Raw genomic sequence first — 5,501 nt, 5'->3', positions numbered from 1 at the left:
CCGCTCAAGAGTTCCCAGCACAGAGGCTGCCAGTATGCGCATGCGCGGTAGCGAACCTTGCCCCGCTTCTTATTTACTTTGTCGCTTGTGCAAAGCACCAAAGCCCAGTAGTACACGCAGTGATCCCTACAAGCACGGTGCCATAATCCTTAGTGTCGCATATGGCCGTTGTAACCATGAACCCATGTTGGGCTTATCAGGCATATAGCCACTGCAGAGGCCCGCTACGCGGGTGCAAACAGCGCACCTGCCGCTATGGGGCTGTAACAGAATAGCTACTGCACTTCAAGAACTCCGTCTCACTGGGCACAATTTAGTGCGCACAGGTGAGAATTGCATGTTGTTTCTATAAGCTTTGCGTGCAACACAGGCAATGCGTGCGGGTGTTGTTGACCAGACGGAATGTGTTTTCCTTGAAGATGTCGGGGAAAATGACGCACTCGAGGAAGTCTGCGTGCACTCTTGGCATTCGGTGTCCGTTAGGTAATGACGGAAAAATATGCCCGCTGGTCTGTGAAGGAACGCACGGGATCGACTTTCGCGCATGCGCCATGCTGCGCATGTGGGCGAGAGCATCTGCAATAAGAATGGTCAGCCTGTATGCGAAGCAAAGCAGGACGTAGGTGTAAGCAGGGTCTGCGAGGCTCTATTCAGCCAATATCTCGCGAAGACTTACCCTCAAACCATCCGCCAGCCTGGTTTTAGAAAACAAAACACAATTTACGCAAATGATCGAGTTAGGGTCAAACCGCTGACATCCTGATTTCAATACCAGAGATCTGCCGGTGGAACCGTGGGCCTTTCGGCGCCAGCATACGTGCTCTGAAAAGCTGATGTTGCTGGGAAAGCGCGGGCTACTTGTCGACGCATGCAGATAGCGCCCCAGCCTTGCATTCAGCAGGACGTAGATAATGAGAGAATGTACTCAGTGAACGAGCACAGTGACGCCTAGCCTTGCTCTATCTTCCCCAGACCCGGTAGCGGAAAATTTTGTTCAATATATGTAACACAACAGAAGCGCAGGCACGTAAGCCTTGGAAGCAGTTTTTGTGATGTATAAAGATGTTTTTCGGGTACATCTAGAACCTAGCCTATGATCAAAGAAGTACGAATAAAGCCACATCGTTTAGCGAATTTAGAGTGTGTGAGTGAGTAAAAACTTTATTGAAAGAAAGTGTAGATTCGTGGTCAGTAAGTGAGGTCCAGACCATGTAGGTCTCGTACCGCACAGGCCCATTCGACAGCCTTGACTTGAGTGCCTCGGTCGTCGCTGACCTTTACTGAAAGCCACGCGTCAGGTGAGGGAGCAGCCATGAGATCTGGGGGTGGGGGATGTGCTTTACAGTCCCAGATTATGTGGTCTAAAGTAGCTTTTGCACCGCAGAAGCGGCAGTTAGGGCTGGAGGTTGTAATAAATATGTGCGAGTACACATTTGGGTTGGGGAAAGAGTCGGTTTGTAGTCTTCTCCACGCCACCTGCTGCTCCCTTGACAGGGAGGGGTGCGGCGGCGGGAACTGCCTACGTGCGAGTCTAAAATGGGTGGTGTGGTCGTGATAGGAGGTTAGCGCTTCACCGGTTGCCTCCGGGTTCGGACCGTCTACCGCTCGGCCGGCTTTAACTCGAGCTTGTGCGTTGGCGGCCTCGTTTCCGGGGTTTCCGGCGTGCGCCGGGACCCATACCAGGTCAATGTCTCGGAGGGGGGATGTGTCTTTAACATTTTACAGGATATTTCTGGCCGTGAGTGAGATGCGGCCTTTGGCAAAGTTCGAAATGGCATATTTGGAATCGCTAACGATGGTTGTAGCGTCCGTAAAGGCGATAGCAGCTGCAATTGCAGCTTCTTCCGCGGTTTCCGCGTTCTTGGTAAATACTGTAGCGGCCATGAGTGTAGTGGCCGGGTCCGGGTCCTGAGGATGAGATACCCCACAGATGGCGAATCTGTGGGGGCTGTCTTGGTAGTTGGCTGCATCGACGTAGATGACGTCTTGAAGACTCTGCAAGCGTCGATGCAGAGCTCTGGCTCTTGCTTCCCGCCGACCCTGTTGGGTTTGCGAGTTCATGTTCTTGGGTAGAGGTAATATTTTTATGTTTTTTCGGATATGGCTAGGAACGGGGCCTGGATGGTCGCCATAGGCTCCCCTTCGATGCCAAGTCTGTCCAGGATGATTCTGCCCGCTGCAGTGCTGGAGAGTCGAGCCGTCTGTGTTGTTAGGTGGGCTTCCTTAAGTTCAGAAAAGGTATTGTGTACTCCCAGAGCGAGGAGTTTCTCGTTGGCTGTGAATTTAGGAAGGCCCAACGCCGTTTTGTATGCATGCCGTATTAGGGTATCGATCTTTTGTTCTTCTCCTTTCTTGAGATGGAGATATGGGAAGGCATATGTAATTTTGCTGATGACGAATGCTTGAAGGAGTTTGTATAGGTCGTGCTCCTTCATGCCTCGCCTCTTGTTGGCGATGCGCCTGATCATGCGCGCCACCCGGTGTACTGAGCTTTCGAGTCTCCCCAGTGCTACAGTGTTGCGGGAGGTGTTAGAGATGTGGAGTCCTAAGACCCGTATGTTCTCCACTTCATCTATGTTCTTGCCTTGGATCTTAATGTTGATGGGGATCCTGTCTTCAGGTTTCTTGCTCCGCCGTACGATTAGGAGTTCTGATTTTGGTTGGGAACACTCGAGGCCGGCTCTCCTTGCCTCCAACTCGACCGTTTCAGCCGCTGCTTGGAGAGATTCTTCAATTTGTCCATCGGAGCCGCGGTTCGTCCAGATAGTTACGTCGTCTGCGTACAGAGTGTGATGGATGTTTTGAATAGCGTTGAGCCTCTCTGGAAGCTTGATTAAAGCCAGAATAAAGACGAAGGGCGACAAGACTGCTCCTTGTGGTGTCCCTCTGTTACCGAGCCTGATTGGGGTGGATTTCAGTGGTCCAACGGTGATCTCCACCGTTCTATTTTCTAGGAAGGCTTTAACATAATTGTACGCCCGTTCGCCTGGGTTGAGGTCGGCTAGGTGTTTCAGAATGGTATTGTGTGACACGTTGTCGAATGCCTTTTTGAGATCGAGGCTCAATATTGCTCTTGTGTTCTTAATGGAGGTGTCGATTATGTCACGTGATAGCTGGAGCATGACGTCTTGGGTGGAGAGTCCTCTTCTGAAGCCCACCATGGAGTGTGGCATGAGGTTGTGGTCTTCGGTGTAGTCCCGTAGTCTGTTCAGAACCACGTGCTCCATGAGTTTCCCGAGACAGGATGTGAGGGAAATGGGTCTTAGGTTGTCCACGTTGAGTTTCTTGCTGGGTTTTGGAATAAATGTCACTCGGGCATGTTTCCAGCTGCTGGGAATGATTCCTGTCTCCCAGCATACGTTGAAGTAATCTGTGACTGCAGTGACAGATTTCAGGTCTAGGTTACGGAGGACCTTATTCGTAATCAGATCTGGTCCTGCCGCTGAGGTTGTTCTAAGCTGGTCCAGCGCTGCCCAGACTTCTGCATCACTGAACGGCTCGTCCAGCTGCGGATTTGGTTGTACCGAATACTGTGGGCTCGTTTCTCCGTCGTATGCGGTATTTAGGTATTTGTCCCTGAGGAGGTCCAAGAAGTAGTGTTCGTCCCCGGGGTGTTGATGGATGACTTTAGCGAGCTGTCCTTGCGCAGCCGACTTGGACTGCGTGGGGTCGAGAAGGTGGCGGAGCAGGTGCCACGCCCTCTTACTACCCAGTTGTCCGTTCAGGCTGTCACAGGTTTGATACCATTGTTGCCGGGTAAGTTCTATCGCATATTGTTCAATTTCTCTTTCGAGTTGGGCGATTCGACTTCGTAGCCTTTTGTTGAGTCGCTGTCGCTTCCACCTCTTCATAAGACTATTTTTTGCCTCCCACATGTGTGCCAATCTTGAATCGAGGTTAGGTTGTGCGGCGTCTGTTGTTATTTCGCTTGTGTGCGACTCTACATCCTTACATATTGATTTAACCCAATCTTGGATGTCTTCGATTTCAGTTGGGGCCGTTTGATCCCGTTCTTTCCGAAATTTTTCCCAGTCTGTAAATTTCGTTACCTTCCAGCCCTTCTTCCGAATCTCGGTGCGAAGGGTAATGGCCAGGATGTAGTGGTCGCTGTTTAGATCCGTGCCTGTGTTTCGCCAGGCGGGGTTCTGCACATTCCTGGCTAGCGTGAGGTGTGGTGTCTCGGCTAACGCTTTTGCCAGTTCTGGTCGCTGTGCTAGGATCGTTTAGTAGCGAGAGTCCTAATCCTTGGATTTTGTTCCAGAGGATGTTGCCTTTCTTGCTTGACTTCTGGTATCCCCACTCTACGTGTGGCGCGTTGAAGTCGCCCGTAATCACTAGCTGCCCATTCTTGGCTAATTTCGTGGTGGACTCTAGTAATGCCGGGATTTCTCTCGATTGATCTTTTGGGGAGCTGTATAGGTTAAGAACGTATAGGCTCCCCTGCCTCTTTCTGGCGGGAATAATTTCGGTGAGCGTGTAGTCTGCTTGAGAATCGTCGAATTCATGTTGAATTCGTGAGTTGGTTACCCACTAGCGTGGCTGTCATTGCTGCTTTGTGTGGTATGTTTTTTTGTGATATGGTTTTGTATCCTGGTAAATTAACGGGTCCCATCGGTTCTTGGATCGTAATAATGTCCGGTTTGACTTCTAAGTTTTGAATATAAAGCTGCAGATTGGAATTTTTGCCTCGAAAACCTCTACAGTTCCATTGCCAGATGATGATATCTTGATTACGAGCTGCCATGTTGGGGCACTGCCAGCTGCGTAACGGCGCACGCTATTGCGCTCACTTGGGCTTGTAATGCCTTGATGGCGTCCATCATTTCTTCTCTGGTCTGTTGTAGGTTGTTGGCGATATCTGTGCATGTCGCGTCTAGCCTATCTGCTCGGGCTTCCAGTTTGTTGACCCTCTCATTCTGCTGGAGAGCTAGCTTGGCTTTAACAGCGAAAGTTGACGTCGGTTGGGACGCCGCGTCTGTTTCAATTCGCTTCTTGGGATTCTGGGCCTCTTGCTGGTCTTTTGGGGCCTGTCTTTTTTGAGCCTTCGGTTGTTCTATGTCCATACCCGCACCTTCGGAAGGAGGGAGGGATTGAGACCTGTTATTAGCGGTTGTCGCGCTTTCAATGTGGCGTTGGGTTTGCGTGAGGCTCGCGAGTTTACTGCCTAGCTCACTGATCTGGGACTGCATGCGTTCTATTAAAATGGCTTGCTCCCTCACCTGATTGCGAAGTGCCTGCTTCTCCGGATCTTCCTGCCACTTGAGAGCCTTTTCTTCTGGCTTTGTCCAGGGGTTCTTGGGGTCCCGCTTCCGGCTGGAAGATGGTAGGTCCTGTCGAAGGTCTTGCGACTGGCTGCGTCGTGTAGCAGACTTGCTTCTACTTCGTGGCAGCGGCGGGAAGGACTCCTCCCTCTCGTCGCCTAGGGTCAGCGTCTCTTTTTGTCGGGTTCTGTCCCTCGATTGGCGTCCGAAGGTGTCGCTCTGCCCGGCGTTTTGGTCGGC

This window comes from Amblyomma americanum, chromosome 10 (genome assembly GCF_052857255.1).
Source record: "Amblyomma americanum isolate KBUSLIRL-KWMA chromosome 10, ASM5285725v1, whole genome shotgun sequence".
Taxonomy (NCBI): Eukaryota; Metazoa; Arthropoda; class Arachnida; order Ixodida; family Ixodidae; genus Amblyomma; species Amblyomma americanum.
The sequence above is the reverse complement of the archived record's forward strand: the minus strand, read 5'-3'. Positions refer to the sequence as shown.